Below are 20742 nucleotides of genomic sequence, written 5' to 3'. Positions count from 1 at the left end.
AGTAATTTACATTGCAGGATGGCGTTATCAACAATTTATATCGTTGGACAGCGTCATCAGCAATTTACATCACTGGAGGGCGTTATCAATAATTTACATCGCTGGACAGCGTTATCAATAATTGGCATTGATGAATGGCATTATCAAAAATGTATATCGCTGGATGACGTCATCAACAAATTACATCAATGGATGGCGTTATTAATAATTTGTATCAATGGACGGTGTTTTCAATAATTTACATCGCTGGGCGGTGTTATCAATAATTGGCATTGCTGGACGGCGTTATCAACCATTTACATTGCTGGACGGCATTATCAATAATTGGTATCGCTGGACGGCGTTATCAACAATTTACATCACTGGACGGCATTTTCAAAAATTTACATCGCTAGACAGCGTTATCGGTTTACACCGCTGGACGGCATTATTAGCAATTTACATCTTTTGACATCGTTATCAAACATTTACATTGCTGGACGGCGTTATCAGAAATTTACATCGCTAGACAGCGTTATCGGTTTACATCGCCAGACGGCATTATCAGCAATTTACATCTTTGGACGCCGTTATCAAAAATTGACATCGCTGGATGGTGCTATCAATAATTGGCATTGCTGGACAGCGTTATCAGCATTGTACATCTCTAGACGGCATTTTCAATAAATTGCATTAATGGATGGCATTACCAAGAATTTACATTGCTGGAGGGAATTATCAATAATTTACATTGCTGGACGATGTTAACAACAATTGGCTTTGCTGGACAGCATTATCAACAATCTTGGGTTCCCAAGCTTCTTCCTGGCTGGCTTGGCATGGCAATCTTGGGACAGATCTATTTCCCAGGATTTCTCCAAATGCCAAGCCGACCTCTAGGCGAGGACCAACCACTTTTGCTGGATTGTCGCCATTCAAGTGACCAGAGCCTTTGAAGATGGAAGCCCTGTCAGTAGATATTTAAGGTAAGCCTATCATAATGTGCTAGTATGCTTTTTGCCGCTTCTCTCCCTCAGTGTTCCATGATAGGGGGTTGATCAGAAAGGTTGCTGCGGATGTACGAGGGAACTCTGAGTATGGGTCGGTGGATGGAATTACCCTGCCATCTTGTTGTAACCTGCAGTACTCTGTGCAATGGGTTAAAAAGAACCTGTTTAGACAGTCCTACAACTCACTTGTAAAGAGAAGGCTAGTTTTAGTTTTCTATGGGATTAGTAGAGAGGCCTGTTTACTATGACATTCATTGTAAATGCCTATCAAAATGCTTCCCTGCTGTCCTTGCTGAGTTCTTACCTGCTGTCCCGTCTGTGTGCTTCGGCTCGACTGTCAAAGGGGAAAGAAGGTATACCTCTTTTAACGGAGGACAGACAGAAGGACCTGTTCGCCCAAAGCACGTTTAACGGGGTGGACAAGTGCAGGCGTTGGATATGCTCAAGTTCCCAAGCTTATTCCTGGCCGGTTTGGTATGGCAATCTTGGAACAGATCTAATTCCCAGAATCTCTCCAAATGCCAAGCCCAACTCCTGGAAGTGAGGATCAACCACTTTTTTTTACAAGTATCTCTATATATATATATATATATATATATATATATATATATATATATATATATATATATATATATATATATATATATATATATATAGTGTGTATATATAGTATGTTTTTTTTTAATCCATATATATATATATATATATAGTATGTTTTTTTAATCCATATATATAGTATGTTTTTTAAATCCATATATATGTTTTTTAATCCCTATATATAGTATATTTTTTTTAATCCATATATATATATATATAAATATATATATATATATATATATATATATAGTATGTTTTTTTAATCCCTATATATATATAGTATGTTTTTTTTAATCCATATATATAGTATGCTTTTTTTAAATCCCTATATATATATATATATATATATATAGTGTGTTTTTTTAATCCCTGTATATAGTATGTTTTTTTAATCCATATATATAGTATTTTTTTAATCCAGATATATAGCATGTTTTTTTTAAATCCATATATATAGTATGTTTTTTTAATCCATATATATATATATATATATATATATATATATATATATATATATATATATATATAGTATGTTTTTTTTTAAATCCATATATATAGTATTTTTTTAATCCATACATACATATATATATATATATATATATAGTATGTTTGTTAGGTTTTTTTTACTCATTTGTATAGTATGTTTGTTTTTTTATCCATATATGTATATATAGTAGGTTTTTTTTATCTATCTATCTATCTATCTATCTATCTATCTATCTATCTATCTATCTATCTATATATAGTATGTTTTTTTAAGCCATATATGTTTTTTAAGCCATATATAGAGTATGTTTTTTTAATCCATACATATAGTATTGTTTTTTTAATCCATACATATAGTATTGTTTTTTTAATCCATATATATAGTATTGTTTTTTTAATCCATATATATAGTATGTTTTTTTTTTAATCCACGTATGTATGTGTGTATATATATATATATATGTATGTTATTGCACGGCACAATACTACAGTACGCAATGGGTGTATGTCACTGTAACATATGCGGACAGGGCCGCAATCAACTTTTTGTCCCCTAAATCGTTTTTTTTTATTGCAAGGCGCAATTCAACAGTATGCAATGGGTGTATCTCATTATAATGTATGAATGAAAATCTGAAAAATAATTTTTTTACCCTAAATACTGTAAAATAATTATTTTCCCCTCACATTTGTGCTTTTTGAACAGGAGGTTAGAAAAGCAATGTCTGTCTGACATACAGTCTTTAAAGTTAAATATGAAGGAAAAATTATTTTTTCTTTTTTAAATGCAGATTAAGCACACACATATGCACTGAGGTTGCATGAAATGTGCAGCACCGCACGCTTAACAGACTGATAAAAGTTTTTTTTGTTTCTCCCTTCTACTCCTCACTTGGCTCAGGTCAGGGCATAAAGATTGTTCTACTGCACCCCCACACAATACAATCAATGTAGATTGTATTCTGATTAAAGCAGATTGTTCCTATCTATGCTTTCCCTACAAGCAATTTCCCCAGCCTATCTGTCCCTCAGCAGCAGCAGCAGTCAGGAACCTCTCCCTAGTATAGTATTAGCAGAGTGATGCAGGGCGCTGTGTGACTCCAGCTTATATAGAGTCTTGGTCACATGCTGCACTGGCCTATCACAGCCATGCCATTACTAGACATGGCTGTGATGGCTTCTAGGGCACACTAGATATACGCTTGCTGATTGGCTGTTGAAAGTGCACCAAAACCGCGCCAAAACATTAAAATCACGTTACCGAACAGCGGACAGTACCCGAACATACAGTGAAATGTCCGGGTACCGAATACCCAAAAGTCCGGTACGAACAATACAGTCCGGGTTATCTCAACCCTAGTTATCATGAATTTACATCACTGGACAGGGTTATCAACAATTGGTATCGCTGGACGGCGTTATCAATAATTTACATCACTGGACGGCGTTATCAATAATTTACATCACTGGACGGCATTATCAGCAATTTGCATCACTTGACGGCGTTATAAAAAATTTACATCGCTGGACGGCGTTATCAGTAATTGGCATCGCTGGACGGCGTTATCAGTAATTGGCATCGCTGGACGGCGTTATCAGTAATTGGCATCGCTGGACGGAGTTATCAATAATTTACATTGCTGGATGGCGTTCTTAACACTTGACATCGCTGGACGGCGTTAATTATATAATAATTATGGCGTTATGAAAAATTTACATCGCTGGACAGCGTTCATAACAATTTATATCGCTGAATGGCATTATCAATACTTTACTTTGCTAGACGGCGTTATCAACCATTTTAATTTTAATTTTCAAATCTTGCCCCAGGGTCCTAGGAGCCCTCGGTCAGACCACCCCCGGCCTCAGCTAGCTCTAGCACTTCCAGGAAGTGTGGCAACTGTGGGGAAAGACTGTCAAAATCCTACACAAAACCATTTTGCTATTCCTGTATTAATAAATTGGCAGGACAGGAAGCCTCAGAACTCATGAAGGATTTTCTGAAAAATATTCAGGAAAAAATGTTGTCCACAGTACATTACTTTAGGGCTGCGGTGGCTACCCCTCAGTTGACAGTCACCTGAGATAATCCCAAAAGAGAATCCGTCCTCCCAAAAGAGCTCAATATCTAAAGCTATTCCTTCTATTCTCCTACCTGGATCACAAATTCTCCCTTTGGCTCAGACCAGGGAAAAAGAGGATCCAGGGGAAGGAGGGAGTCAGCAAAAATCCCTGAGCAGCTCAAGTGAGGACTCGGACAGGGATAGTGACAGTGAAAAAAAAGTAACTACAATGAATAGGAACCTCTTTGCCCTAGAGGACATGGAGGGGCTCCTCCAAGCAGTTTATGCTACTGAGGAGATTCCAGGACCATCAAAGGTTTGTTCAGCGCAGAACAAAATGTACAAAGGTCTAACTCGAGCCCAGTCTAGAGTAATTCCTATTCACTCATCCCTAAAAGATATTATCTTAAAGGAAAATAAAATACCTGGGAACTCAGTATCCAGACCTAGGGCCTGAAAAAGGAGATATCCCTTTAATGAGGAGCTAGAAAGATTTACAGAAAATCTAAAATTAGACACTCCTTTAGCTCAAGTATCAAAAAGATCTGATCTATCCTTTGAGGACTCTGGAAATATAAGATATATCATGGAAAGGATGGCTGAATCTCTACTAAGGCCTGGAGTGCTAATTCCCTTAACATGACTACAGCCTTAGCTGCTACATGTAGAAACACAGATTTCTGGGTTGGGAGACTGACCAAGCATGTCTCAGTAAACAAAGGGTCCCAAGAGATCCTAGATTCTCTAGCAGTGATAGGAAAAGCTTTAGCTTATCTAGCTGATACAGCAGTAGAATCAGTAATAGCCTCGGACAAAAACAGCAGCACTTGTTAACTCAGCCAGGAGGGCTACATGGGTTAAAACTTGGTAAGGAGATGTTACCTCCAAGTTAAAACTCTGTGCATTACCCTTCAAAGGGTCTTTGCTGTTTGGACCTGGGCTGGATGAAACCTTAGCAAGGTCTTCAGAAAAGGGGAAATGTTTCCCTAACAAAACAAAAAAGAGAAACAAAAGAAACTTTTTTTCGTGCCCCCCAGGATAGATATCCACAGAGACCCTTCAGAGGACAAACAAAAAACTTGGCAACGTGGACAAGCTATCTAACATTTGTACGCCATTAGAGGGTGGACCTTCTGTCAGCAGGGGACCAGGCTTTTGGCAGAAAGGTCCTTCAGTCTGTAGTATCTCCCTAAATTAGTAAGTCTCGTTAATCCTCTCAAAGTGCTGTCCTAAAAAACGGTTAGGAAAAATTGTTAGACTTACCGATAACTGGTTTTCCAAGAGTCTTTCAGGACAGCAGTAGCCCGCCCTGTTGTATTTTCTTGGTGTTATTAACCATATTTGATTATGTGTTCCAGCATGGGCTGGAGGTACTTTTCTACAACTGAGGAACTGTGGGGAGAAGCTTTCTTTTAAATCTTGGTGGAATGGGTTTTTCCTGTTGGTGAGAGGGAGGAGCCATCTCACAGGGTGCTGTCCTGAAAGACTCTTGGAAAACAAGTTTACCAGTAAGTCTAACTTGAATTTTTATTTATATATGAGTTGTACCAGCTATTGGGTGGTTAGAGGCTGGTACTTTTTTAGGTGTGTTGGGCTGGCTATAGGGGAGGTTGGAGGCCAGTATTTTTTTTTTTATTTATAGATGTATTAGACCAGCTATTGGGTGGTTAGAGGGTGGTACTTTTTTAGGCGTGTGCTGGGCTGGCTATAGGGGAGGTTGGAGGCCAGTATTTTTCCCTAAATGTCTTTCAAGACAGCACATTGAGATGGCTTCTCCCTCTCACCAACAGGAAACACCTATTCCACCAAGCTTTAAAAGGAGTCTTCTCCCCACAGTTCCTCAGTTTTTGGGTTTCCTACGGCTTAGGAAAACCTGAGTGGGGAGTCAGGGGCTCTTAAGGTGCTGCCCTGAGACCAGGCTCCCTGCCTCCACCTTGCCTTTAATCTTTTGGAGAGTTTGTTCCTCCCATCAACGCGATTGGCAGTGCTGTATGGGCTCCCTCTTCCCTTTCAGTGCTCAGGGAGAGCCAGTACCGCTTGTGAGTGCAGCCCCTTGGCGACAAACTGCTGGCAGCGAGTCTTATTTTTTTTTTATTAACTCCACCGCCATTTCACTTTTTTAATTTGCCGCCATATTTCCAAATGAGAAGATGCTCGTCTGGCCGGAAGTGAGGCATCCGGGAGGGGTGGCGCTCGTGGAGCGGGCGCACGGCATCACTTCCACCAGTGACGCAGGGGAGAGGGGAGGAACAAGGCTGGTGCCTATTTCCGGGTCCGGTCTAGCGCAGAGGCGCTTTGGGAAATTTAGAACCAATATCCTGAAGCCAACGGAACATGCTGCCAGCACCACTATGGACGGAGTCTCTGCAGCAGGTGGGACAGGCACAGGCAACAGCAAGGCCCAGTTAAGGGGTAATTGGGCACTTGCCCTTATTTTACTGTGGGGTCTCTCTCTTTCTCTTCCCCCCCCTTGGTGGCTGAGGGTCTGTCTGGGCACACGGGGCTTATTCTGATACTTCCTCGGCACCTAGGTGACCCTGAGGTTTATAGGCTGATTCATTAGAAAATTCTTGTTTGGTGTTTTTTTTTTTCCTTATGGCAGGCTAAAAGTTCTGGCCTAATGGTTAAATATAAATGCCCTTCATGCAAAGCAAAGTTACCTGAACTTTGGAAGAAGACGCTGCCATGCATGCATTGACTCCCTGGTTAAAGAGGAAGCGTCTCGAGCATGCAGAAACTTAATCGCATTAGTGAGGAAGGAACTAGATGCTACCATTCAATCTTTTCGGCCCTCTTTAACAGATCCTTCCTGGAGTCAGCCATCAGCCTCACATTTCTCTCAGGGCTCAGTCAATCCCTTTTGGTGGAAGGGGAAATTTGTCCTTCTCCCCAAGGAAGTTTTTCCCCCTCTCATTCTAAAGATGTTTCGGAGGAAGAAGGGAAGGCAGGGATAGAAAATATACCCTCAAAGTATATTGTATGTATATATATGGATTAACAAAAATGTCCTTAGAACAAGTAGACGGTTTGTTAAAAGAAGTTTATATCACTTTAGGCTTGGGAGAAGAGAAGAAAGATTTATCCCTGCATGATAGAATGTATGCAGGTCTGCGTGAACCTGAAGGTCCCACCTTCCCGGCGCATTCAACCATCTCAAGGGCCATTAAAAAAGAATAGGCCAAAACAGAGAGGAAACCCTTTTTTCCTAAGGCATATAAGAGGCGTTTTCCGTTTATCCCAAAGTGCCCATGGGTCTTCATCAAAGTACCGAAAAATTATGTGGCTTTCTCCCAAGTTTCTAGATCGACTGATTTGGCATTTGAGGATGTGGGAGTATTAAAAGATCCCATGGACAAAAGAATGGATCAACAGCTTAAAAGAGCTTGGCAATCCATCATGGGTAATCTCAAACCAGCTATGGCAGTCCCCTGTGTATCCAGAAACTTGGAGTACTGGGTTAACCAGCTCAAAGCCCATATCAGAGTTTTGATGGTACCCCTGTGAGCCAGGTACAGGAATGCCGTGAGGGCTGCACTCTACCTGCCTGCCTCCCAGGCTTCTCACAGGTCGCCCCCGAAAGACACTCACCTGGGTGTTCCCTCTAGGCTTGTGTCCTGTTGGTATGCAGAAGTCTCCTCCATTTTCCGGCGGCCTCTGGGAGATTTAAACAGTCCACCGGAAAAGTGCGCTCCAAGCCTCGCTATAGAACTGGAACTTCCGGCGAAGCGTCCCGGCGGAGAATGCGTGATGCTACTCGGAAGAGGGAAGCGAACTCGGAGGAGATGCCAGATCTGCATGGAAGCGGGGGAGCAGAGTCCCAGACCCCGAAAGCCAGGAAACCTGCCAAGGCAATGAAGCCTTCCGCAACCCACCTCACGGACAAAGAGGAGGGAAGACCGGGACAGGCAAAGTCGGCAAAACCCAGGTCTGAACCGGGTAAGTGCGGTTCCTTAATGCCTTTTCTATTGGAGACTTATACAGGGTTTGTCACATCCCTGAGTATCTCTATACCCCCAGTAGGACTTATCAACCCATCTTGACTAGGGGTATTCATGAAGAGTGATATATGTTGTCTTTCCTCTTCTTTTACAGAGTCTCCAAATGGAACTCAGCAGGCCCCTAATATAGCACCCCCTACAGGCACTAGTTCCTCTAAGAAATGTAATTGTGGTGATAGGCAACCTAGCTCTCACACTAAGCCTTTTTGTTATAATTGTATTAACAAAGTGGCTGGTAAAGAGGCCTCGGGGTAATGAAAGATTTCTTAAAATCTATGCCGGAGAATCAGGTAAGCTCCCTATGAAAGAGGGCCTGTCTTCCCAGTAAAGCGCAGTATCCAAGGCAGGCCCCTCCGTCTTTGTATCCCAGGACCTTCCCCCTGCTCAAATAAGGGAGGGAGAAGGTGTAAGGATCATGGAAGACCAGGAATGCTCTCAGGATAGCTCTGGGGATGAGAGTGAAATAGACTCTGATAGTGAGGTACAGGTAGCTAAAAGGAATAGGAACCTTTTTGCCTTGGAGGACTTACAAGGACTCCTCCAAGCGGTTTATACTTCAGAGGAAATTCCTGAGCCCCCTAAGGAAATTTCAGCTTAAGACCAAATGTATAAGAGGTCAGGAAAAAAAAACATCTAAAGTAATACCAGTTCACTAGTCTCTGAAAGGTTTAATTACCATAGAAGGGTCTAGTTAAACAGAAATTCTGGAAAAGGAGATTCCCCTTTAAGGAGGATGAAGTGGAAAGGTGTTTCAAAAACCCTAAGCTTCTCAAGTAACGAAGAGGTCTGACCTCTCCTTTTGAGGATACGGGGAATATTAAAGACCTTCTTGAGCGCAAAATAGAGTCCCTGCTGAAGAAGGCCTGGGAGGCCAACTCAGCCAGTTTGGGACCAGCCCTTGCAGCCACTTGCATGGCTAGGAACACAAATTCCCGGATGGAAAAGCTTACAAAGCGACTGGCACAAGTAAAATCCCAGGATTTACAAGACACTCTTTCGATCATAGGAAAAGCAGCCGCATATCTAGCAGATGCGGCTGTGGAGTCAGTGGTGACTTCAGCCAAAACAGGAGCTCTTATTAACTTGGTCAGGAGAGCCATCTGGCTTAAAGAATGGGAAGGTGATTTCACTTCAAAAGCCAAACTCTGTGGGCTACCTTTTTGAAGGGTCTCTACTGTTTGGTTCAGGCCTGGATGAGGTCTTGTCCAGGTCCTCAGAGAAGGGGGAAAAAGTTTCCTACCAAACCCAAAAGGGAGAGGGCTAGGAAGACTTTTTGTGGCCCCCAAGGACAAAATCCCAGAGAGCAAGGAAAGAGCCCATTAAAAGATGGGGCCTTGGAAGAGGTAGACAAAGGAACAATTTGCTTTTCCCCTCTTTAACCTTTGGCGCCAGAAATAATAAGTGACGCCAGGATCAAGGTGGGGGCAGGCTGCGGCATTTTGTTTCCCAATGGAAAAGAATTTCGGTCTGTCCTTATATTCACCGACTCATTCAAGAAGGCTATTTCCTACAATACTTTTCAAAACCCCCAGTTTTAATAACCCTGACTCTACCTCCTATGGAGGTTTAGAAAAGGAGAGCACTGTTACAGGGGATTCAAGCACTAGACTAACAACTAGTAATGGTTCCTGTGCCAGAAAACCAGCACTTCTATTGCTTCTACTCCCATGTATTTGTGGTACCCAAGCCCTCGGGAAAGTTCTGTCTCATTATGAATTTAAAGAGCCTGAAAAAGTTTCTAGTATACAAGAAGTTTTCAATGGAAAAAATGTTTTCGGTACGCAGAAAACTTCAAAAAGATGTGTTTATGACTACCTTGGACCTCAGAGATGCTTACCTGCATGTTCCAATTTATCTGGAACATCAGGCCTTTCTGAGATTTGTGGTGGTCACCGAAAAAGGGACAAAGAATTGGCAGTTCAGGGCACTTCTGTTTTTGGCCTTGCAGCCAGTCCAAGAATTTTTACCAAAATTCTGGTGGAAGCAGTGGCATATATTCATCTCCTAGGAATGGCTTTAATTCCTTTTCTCACATACCCTTCCGGGACGGCAACATGTGAGAGATAATTTGCTCCACCCTACCGGAAACACAATCAAGTTTTGTTAAAAGGCCCACCCTCCCCCTTGCTCCTCAGCTTTGATTGTTTCCAACCTACTGCGGAACATTTGTTTTTTTTTCTCTTACCTGAAGGCAGATGCTGTTGGAAAGGTACCCCTGTAAGTCAGGTACGGACAGCCTATTGTAATATAAATAGAAGAGAAATTTCCGCGCTAGATGTGACAGAAAACCAAATGATTGAGAACAATAGTGAGCAGCTGGCACAAAATCAACTAACAGTGATTCAAAAAATACAATAAAAACCAAAAAGTGCAGCGCTGAAATCAGTATACAATTATATAGCTGAAAAGCTCATATAAAGAAAACAAAACAAAAAAGGAGAGGGGATAATGTCCAAATGAATAGTCCCAATATTAAGTGCAGAGATGTGAATCCACGTGCAAAATAACTTTCTTCCAGTGACACCAGGGAAAAGTGTAGGAAGGGGACACCCTTGTGCTCAGGTATAACAAGCAGCTTACCGAAATTCCGTGGCTGCTCAATTTAATGAGACAGCCTCTCCCAGCTAGTAATAAACCAGTAGGTCAACCGATATCAAGCTCAGGTGCTTCGAAAGACTCCAAAAGCCGAAAGCCGTTTCCGGTGTGTTGTTAAACCGATCACATTAATATGTGGCACACTTGGAACTTCTCATATACTCCATTGAACGTAAAGCCATATGTAGAAAGAAACAGAGGCCCATAGCGTAATCCCGTAAACCAATAGGTAAATTTATTAAAAAAACTACTTACAATTTAAAAGACAAAAACAGGCATGTAGTATGTGCCGGTCATGGATCTAACCGCGGCGTCCCGCAAGTCTCCAGATCAGCATATGGATAAACAGCCGGCTTCGTTGGGGGGCGTGTGGACGTTTATGTCTGGGATCGCCAACGTTTCGTCATAAGAAAGACTTCTTCTGGGCTAGCCCCCCAACGAAGCCGGCTGTTTATCCATATGCTGATCTGGAGACTTGCGGGACGCCGCGATTAGATCCATGACCGGCACATACTACATGCCTGTTTTTGTCTTTTAAATTGTAAGTAGTTTTTTTAATAAATTTACCTATTGGTTTACGGGATTACGCTATGGGCCTCTGTTTCTTTCTACATATGGCTTTACGTTCAATGGAGTATATGAGAAGTTCCAAGTGTGCCACATATTAATGTGATCGGTTTAACAACACGCCGGAAACGGCTTTCGGCTTTTGGAGTCTTTCGAAGCACCTGAGCTTGATATCGGTTGACCTACTGGTTTATTACTAGCTGGGAGAGGCTGTCTCATTAAATTGAGCAGTGGTGGCTTCAGCCAAAACAGGAGCTCTTATTAAATCAGCCAGGAGAGCCATCTGGCTTAAAGAATGAGAAGGTGATTTCACTTCAAAAACCAAACTCTGTGGGCTACCTTTTTGAAGGGTCTCTACTGTTTGGTTCAGGCCTGGATGAGGTCTTGTCCAGGTCCTCAGAAGGGGAAAAAGTTTCCTACCAAACCCAAAAGGGAGAGGGCTAGGAAGACTTTTTGTAGCCCACAAGGACAATATCCCCAGAGAGCAGAAAAGAGCCCATTAAAAGATAGGGCCTTGGAAGAGGTAGACAAAGGAACAATTTGCTTTTCCCCTCTTCAACCTTTGGCGCCAGAAATAAGTGACGCCAGGATCAAGGTGGGGGGCAGGCTGCAGCATTTTGTTTCCCAATGGAAAAGAATTTCGGTCTGCCCTTATGTTCACCGACTCATTCAAGAAGGCTATTTCCTACAATTCTCTTCAAAACCACCAGTTTCAATAACCCTGACTCATCCTCCTATGGAGGGTCAGAAAATGAGAGCACTGTTAAAGGGGATTCAAGCACTAGCAGAACTAGTAAGTTTCCGTGCCAGAAAACCAGCACTTCCAGGGCTTCTACTCCCAAGTGTTTGTGGTACCCAAGCCCTGGGGAAAGTTCTGTCTCATTATAAATTTAAAGAGCCTGCACAAGTTTCTAGTATACAAGAAGTTTTAATGGGAAAATTTTTCGGTATGCAGAAACCTTCAAAAAGATGGGTTTATGACTACCTTGGACCTCAGATGCTTACCTGCATGTTCCAATTTATCCGGAACTTAAGGCGTTTCTGAGATTTGCGGTGGTCACCGAAAAAGGGACAGAGACTTGGCAGTTCAGGGCACTTCCGTTTTTGGCCTTGCAGCCAGTCCAAGAATTTTCACCAAAATTCTGGTGGAAGGGGTGGCATATATTCATCTCCAGGGAATAGCTTTAATTCCTTTTCTCATATACCCTTCCAGGACGGCAACATGTGAGAGATAATATGCTCCACCCTACCGGAAACACAATCAAGGCTTGTTAAAAGGTCCACCTTCCCCTTGCCCCTCAGCTTTGATTGTGTTTCCAATCTACTGCGGAACATTTTTTTTTTTCTCTTACCTGAAGGCAGATGTTGTCGGAAGGTATCCCTGTCAGGTACAGATGGCCTATTGGAAAAAGTTCCTCCCTATCTGTCACCCACAAAAGGGTCGCCAAAAAAGATACCAGGCAGACGGTATATTTAGCCAAGAAGGAACCCTCTTAGCCTGAAGCCTGCTGTCTCTGAAGGAGTCTCCTCTGTGTTCGCCCTGAAAGAGTAGTGCAGGGGTTTGTAGCAGTGAAGATTTCGAAAAGGCCGATAGACAAGCACGCTCCAAGCTTAATTCTGGGATCGGAACTTCCTGTCAGCACATAGGATGGAGCATGCGCAACGCCTCCCGGAAGAGGGAAGGGAACACAGATGCCGGTTCCACGCGAGGACCAAATGGAGGACTCTCCGGGCCAAAAAGGCTAGAAAGCCCCCAAAGAGATAAAGCCTGCCACAACCCACCTCAGGGAGAAAGACGAGGGAAGATCGGTTCAGGTGGCTGCAGAAACAAGCAGAATGGATTTGGGTAAGTGCCTTATTTTACTAACTGGGGTATCACAGCAGCTTACTGTTTAGAACTGCAAGCCCTGTTTCCTGCCTTCCCATGTATTGCAGCCGTAGGGTAATTGTTAGGGAGTATGGATTGTCTCTCCCCTTACTATTTTCAGATCTTGTCCCAGGAGCCTTCGGTCAGACCACCCCCGCCCTCAGCTAGCTCTAGCACTTCCAGGAAGTGTGGCAACTGTGGGGAAAGACTGTCAAAATCCTACACAACCATTTTGCTATTCCTGTATTAACAAATTGGCAGGGCAGGAAGCCTCAGAGCTCATGAAGGATTTTCTGAAAAATATTCAGGAAGAAATGTTGGCCACAGTACATTCCTTTAGGGCTGCGTTGGCTACCCCTCAGTTGACAGTCACCTGAGAGGTTGACAAACCTTTTAAGAAAAAATGTGGGAACTGTAGGTCTAGATTGTCAGATAGCTTTAAGAAGTTATTATGTGAGAATTGTATCTCGTCAGTGGCAGGTTCTGAATCTGCAGCATCTTTGAAGGAGTTAATGGCATCTATGAATCTCCTTTCAGTCCTTTAGCAACAGATTTGCAGGTTAGAGCCTTCCATTTCAAAATCTGTCACTGTGATTTAGGAACCTTCAGTCCTTGCTAGGTCACTTCCTCCTTTAGAACTAGAAACCATTTGTTCATGGGCTGTTTCTGATCTGGAGAAGGGGGAGAATTCAGTTTCTGCATCTGACAAAGATTCTGCTTAAGAGGTTGAGGTAACTGTTAGCTCTACCAAATATCTTTTTCCAGTTGAAGAAATTGATGAACTTTTGAAAGCAGCCTATACCTCTGAACAGATTGAGGTTCCACAGCAGACTCAATTTGTTCAGGATAGGATGTACAGAGGACTACCGGAACGTAAGCCTAGCACCTTTCCTGTCCACCGTTCTCTTAAAGAAATGATCCTTTCCGAGTGGAAAGAGCTTGAAAAAAGGTTGTTTCAGTTCAGAGGACACAAGAGACGGTTCCCTTTTCTGAGATTGAGAATGTTTTTTTCAAATGTTCCAGATTAGATGCCCCTATGTGTCGGGTATCTAAAAGATCTGATCTTTCGTTTGAGGACTCTGATGTGCTTAAACATCAGATGGATAGTAAGGCAGATGCACTGCCTCGTAAGGCCTGGGATGCCTCTGCTTTTTCTCTGGGCCCAGCTCTGGCTTCCACGTGGTCGCTAGGAATCTGGATGTTTGGGTCCAAAGACTAGATGGTTTACTTTCCTCTGATACTCCTGTGGAGGAGATCAGGGAATCTCTCCCCCTGGTCGCCAAGTCTGTAGCATCTTTGGCCGATGCAGCAGCAAAGACAGTTCGATCGGTGGCCAGAACATCTGCCCTTATTAATTGCTCTAGATGAGCAATCTGGTTAAAATCTTGGTAAGGGGACCTTACCTCCAAGAAAAAAATAATGTGGTATTCCCTTTGAGGGCAAGTTATTATTTTGTTCTACCTTAGAGGAAGTACTAGCCCGTTCCTCTGAAAAGAGTAAACGCTTCCCGTCTTCACGGAAGGAGAGACCCCAAGGCAAAAAGCCTTTTCATAGCTTCCAGAGGAAATCTAATTTTAAACCAGGTATCCAAAAAGAAGTGGTTTTTCAATAAAGATAAAGCAAAGGGAGGAGCACTGTTTGCTCCTTCAGCCACTTTAAAGAGTTCGCAGTGACGCCAAATTGGGGGTAGGAGGAAGGTTGACCCGATTTGCAAAACAGTAGGCAGGGGTCACTGAAAATTCCTTTGTTTTCCGAATTATAAGAGAGGGCTACAAGTTAGAATTCAGATCACCCCCTTTCCGGAGATTTTTTTCTTACCCATCTGCCCAGGGATCTGGAAAGGAAATAAGCTATGTTAGATCTGCTCTCCCTCTGGGGGTCGGAGCAATTGATTTCTCCTGTTCCGGAGAATCAAAAATTTTAGGCATTTTACGCCCACGTTTTTCTTGTAAAGAAGCCTAACGGCAAATTTCGAATGATCATAAACTTAAGCGTCCTAAACAAGTTTTTGGTTTACAGATAATTCCGGATGGAAAACATTTTTTCAGTCAGGAATCTGTTGCTTCCAGAGGTCTTTATGGTGACTCTGGATCTTCAGGACGCTTATCTTCACGTGCCAATCTGCCAGGATCATCAAAGATTCCTGAGATTTGCAGTCCTCACGGAAAACGGTCCTCGCCATTGGCAATTCAGAGCTCTCCCCCTTGGCCTGTCTGCTGCCCCGAGAATTTTCTCGAATAATGACCGAGGTCATGGCCAGTTTTCGAATACAAAAGATTTCAATCGTCCACTACCTAGACGATTTCTTGATCTTTGCTCAGCACAAGGAGGACCTCCCAAAGAATCTAGAGTCGGGTTTACAGACCTTCCAAACATTGAGCTGGAAGGTAAACCAGGAAAAAACGGAATTTTTGTAAAATCTTACCTGTAAAATTCCTTTCTCTGAGTCCTCCGACAGTCGCCGCCATCTTCATATTCGTCACAATGGGGTATTAGACTTTGCTCCGTAGGAGTAGCTAGGCAACAGAATATGTTCGTATTAAAGCTTTTAACATATCCCACCCCCAGGGGGTGGTCCCCTCAGTCTATACCCTTCTACTTCCTGTATCCAACCTCAGTTTCAGTGGAATAGCAGTAGAGTACACAACCAAAAACCCCAAAAGAGGGGCGGGGGCGGCGACTGTCGGAGGACTCAGAGAACGGAATTTTACAGGTAAGATTTTACAAAAATTCCGTTTTCTCTTACGTCCTCCGACAGTCGCCGCCATCTTCATATTCGTCACAATGGGGACGTCCCAAAGCAGTGCAAACATGAGGGGTGGGAAACGCAGCCGCGCCCAAGGCAACGCAGTCTCCACATCAAAGAAAGGAACCTTACCAAAGGAAGTAAACCAGCTGGGCAATGAGAAGGAACTTGCTCAACAGGAGCAACAACCCAGGAAAAACAAATATCCCAAACAGCCAAGGAGCCCAAAAAAACAAGGGCTCTAGGGAACTGCCGCACTAAGAACCTTGCGGCCAAAAGAAGCATCAGCTGATGCCTGAACATCCACTCTGTAGAATCTTGTGAAAGTGTGCATGGTCGACCAAGTCGCCGCCTTACACACCTGGGCCACAGAAGCCCCATGACCTCAGGCCCAAGACGTACTCAGAGATCTGGTAGAGTGCGCCTTCACAGGCACAGGGGGAACCTTCCCCTTTAAAGCATAGGCCTGTTCAATGGTCTGCCTGATCCATTTGGCGATGGTAGAAGCCGACGCCGCCATGCCCTTCCGAGGACCCTCTGGAAGGACAAACAAGGAATCCGATTTGCGAAAGGATTCAGTCGATTTCAGATAAACCCTAATCGCCCGAACAACATCCAAAGAATGTAACTCCACCTCCTTCGGATGTTTAGGCTTCGCGCAGAGCGAAGGCAAGACAATGTCCTCATTAAGATGAAATTCCGAAACCCTCTTAGGAAGAAAAGAAGGGTTAGGTCGCAAGACCACCTTGTCCAAGTGAACGACCAGATACGGAGACTTGCAAGACAAGGCCGCCAGCTCCGATACTCTGCGAGCCGAAGTGATCGCCACCAAAAAGGCGACCTTCTTGGACAACATAGACAACGAGATCTTTCTGATCTGCTCAAAGGGAGCACGTTGCAACACGGACAGAACGAGATTCAAGTCCCAAGGAGGCAGAGGTTCCTTCCTAGGAGGAACCAGATGTCGCACCCCTTGAACAAGAGTGCTAACCAAAGAGTTAGATGCCACAGGACGTTGAAAGAGAACGGCCAGTGCAGACACTTGACCCGTGATCGTAGCCAGCGCCAAACGCTGGTCAACACCCGTTTGAAGGAAGGACAACACCTTTAATCCATATATATAGTATTTTTTTAATCCATATATATAGTATGTTTTTTTTTAATCCATATATATAGTATGTTTTTTAATCCATATATATAGTATGTTTTTTTTAATCCATATATATATATATATATATATATATATATAGTATGTTTTTTTAATCCCTATATATATATAGTATGTTTTTTTAATCCATATATATAGTATGTTTTTTTTTAATCCCTATATATATATATATATATATAGTATGTTTTTTTAATCCCTGTATATAGTATGTTTTTTTAATCCCTATATATATATAGTATTTTTTTAATCCATATATATAGTATGTTTTTTTTTAATCCATATATATATATATATATATATATATATATATATATATATATATATATAGTGTGTTTTTTTTTTAAATCCATATATATAGTATTTTTTAATCCATATACATATATATAATATATAATATATATATATATATATATATATATATATATATATATATATATAGTATGTTTGTTAGTTTTTTTTACTCATTTGTATAGTATGTTTTTTTTTTAATCTATATATATATATATATATATATAGTATGTTTTTTTAAGCCATATTTAGAGTATGTTTTTTTAATCCATACATATAGTATTGTTTTTTTAATCCATACATATAGTATTGTTTTTTTAATCCATATATACATATAGTATTTTTTTTTTAATCCACGTATGTATGTGTATATATATATATATATATATATATATATATATATATATATATATATATATATATGTGTATATGTATGTTATTCCACAGCGCAATACTACAGTACGCAATGGGTGTATGTCACTGTAACATATGCGGACAGGGCCGCAATCAACTTTTTTTTGTCCCCTAAATCGTTTTTTTTTTTATTGCAAGGCGCAATTCAACAGTATGCAATGGGTGTATCTCATTATAATGTATGAATGAAAATCTGAAAAATAATTTTTTTACCCTAAATACTGTAAAATAATTATTTTCCCCTCACATTGGTGCTTTTTGAACAGGAGGTTAGAAAAGCAATTTCTGTCTGACATATAGTCTTTAAAGTTAAATATGAAGGAAAAATTATTTTTTCTTTTTTAAATGCAGATTAAGCACACACATATGCACTGAGGTTGCATGAAATGTGCAGCACTGCACGCTTAACAGACAGATAAAAGTTTTTATGTTTCTCCCTTCTACTCCTCACTTGGCTCAGGTCAGGGCATAAAGATTGTTCCACTGCACCCCCACACAATACAATCAATGTAGATCATATTCTGATTAAAGCAGATTGTTCCTATCTATGCTTTCCCTACAAGCAATTTCCCCAGGCTATCTGTCCCTCAGCAGCAGCAGTCAGGAACCTCTCCCTAGTATAGTATTAGCAGAGTGATGCAGGGCACTGTGTGACTCCAGCTTATATAGAGTCTTGGTCACATGCTGCACTGGCCTATCACAGCCATGCCATTACTAGACATGGCTGTGATGGCTTCTAGGGCACACTAGATATACGCTTGCTGATTGGCTGTTGAAAGTGCACCAAAACAGCGCCAAAACATTAAAATCACGTTACCGAACAGCGGACAGTACCCGAACATACAGTGAAATGTCCGTGTTCAGGTCTGGGAACCGAATACCCAAAAGTCCGGTACGAACACGAACAATACAGTCCGGGTTCGCTCAACCCTAGTTATCATCATGAATTTACATCACTGGACAGGGTTATCAACAATTGGCATCGCTGGGCGGCGTTATCAATAATTTACATGGCTGGATGGCGTTATCAATAATTTACATCGCTTTACGGAGTTATCAATAATTGGCATCACTGGACGGCGTTATCAATAATTTACATCGCTGGATGGCGTTATCAATAATTGGCATCACTGGATGGCGTTAACAGTAATTTACATTGCAGGATGGCGTTATCAACAATTTATATCGTTGGACAGCGTCATCAGCAATTTACATCACTGGAGGGCGTTATCAATAATTTACATCGCTGGACAGCGTTATCAATAATTGGCATTGATGAATGGCATTATCAAAAATGTATATCGCTGGATGACGTCATCAACAAATTACATCAATGGATGGCGTTATTAATAATTTGTATCAATGGACGGTGTTTTCAATAATTTACATCGCTGGGCGGTGTTATCAATAATTGGCATTGCTGGACGGCGTTATCAACCATTTACATTGCTGGACGGCATTATCAATAATTGGTATCGCTGGACGGCGTTATCAACAATTTACATCACTGGACGGCATTTTCAAAAATTTACATCGCTAGACAGCGTTATCGGTTTACACCGCTGGACGGCATTATTAGCAATTTACATCTTTTGACATCGTTATCAAACATTTACATTGCTGGACGGCGTTATCAGAAATTTACATCGCTAGACAGCGTTATCGGTTTACATCGCCAGACGGCATTATCAGCAATTTACATCTTTGGACGCCGTTATCAAAAATTGACATCGCTGGATGGTGCTATCAATAATTGGCATTGCTGGACAGCGTTATCAGCATTGTACATCTCTAGACGGCATTTTCAATAAATTGCATTAATGGATGGCATTACCAAGAATTTACATTGCTGGAGGGAATTATCAATAATTTACATTGCTGGACGATGTTAACAACAATTGGCTTTGCTGGACAGCATTATCAACAATCTTGGGTTCCCAAGCTTCTTCCTGGCTGGCTTGGCATGGCAATCTTGGGACAGATCTATTTCCCAGGATTTCTCCAAATGCCAAGCCGACCTCTAGGCGAGGACCAACCACTTTTGCTGGATTGTCGCCATTCAAGTGACCAGAGCCTGTGAAGATGGAAGCCCTGTCAGTAGATATTTAAGGTAAGCCTATCATAATGTGCTAGTATGCTTTTTGCCGCTTCTCTCCCTCAGTGTTCCATGATAGGGGGTTGATCAGAAAGGTTGCTGCGGATATACGAGGGAACTCTGAGTATGGGTCGGTGGATGGAATTACCCTGCCATCTTGTTGTAACCTGCAGTACTCTGTGCAATGGGTTAAAAAGAACCTGTTTAGACAGTCCTACAACTCACTTGTAAAGAGAAGGCTAGTTTTAGTTTTCTATGGGATTAGTAGAGAGGCCTGTTTACTATGACATTCATTGTAAATGCCTATCAAAATGCTTCCCTGCTGTCCTTGCTGAGTTCTTACCTGCTGTCCCGTCTGTGTGCTTCGGCTCGACTGTCAAAGGGGAAAGAAGGTATACCTCTTTTAACGGAGGACAGACAGAAGGACCTGTTCGCCCAAAGCACGTTTAACGGGGTGGACAAGTGCAGGCGTTGGATATGCTCAAGTTCCCAAGCTTATTCCTGGCCGGTTTGGTATGGCAATCTTGGAACAGATCTAATTCCCAGAATCTCTCCAAATGCCAAGCCCAACTCCTGGAAGTGAGGATCAACCACTTTTTTTTACAAGTATCTATATATATATATATATATATATATATATATATATATATATATATATTGTATATATAGTATGTTTTTTTTTAATCCATATATATATATATAGTATGTTTTTTTAATCCATATATATAGTATGTTTTTTAAATCCATATATATGTTTTTTAATCCCTATATATAGTATATTATTTTTAATCCATATATATATATATATATATAGTATGTTTTTTTAATCCCTATATATATATAGTATGTTTTTTTAATCCATATATATA

The sequence above is a fragment of the Pelophylax lessonae genome (assembly GCF_965119305.1).
Source record: "Pelophylax lessonae genome assembly, chromosome: 3".
Taxonomy (NCBI): Eukaryota; Metazoa; Chordata; class Amphibia; order Anura; family Ranidae; genus Pelophylax; species Pelophylax lessonae.
Note: the sequence above shows the minus strand (reverse complement) of the source record.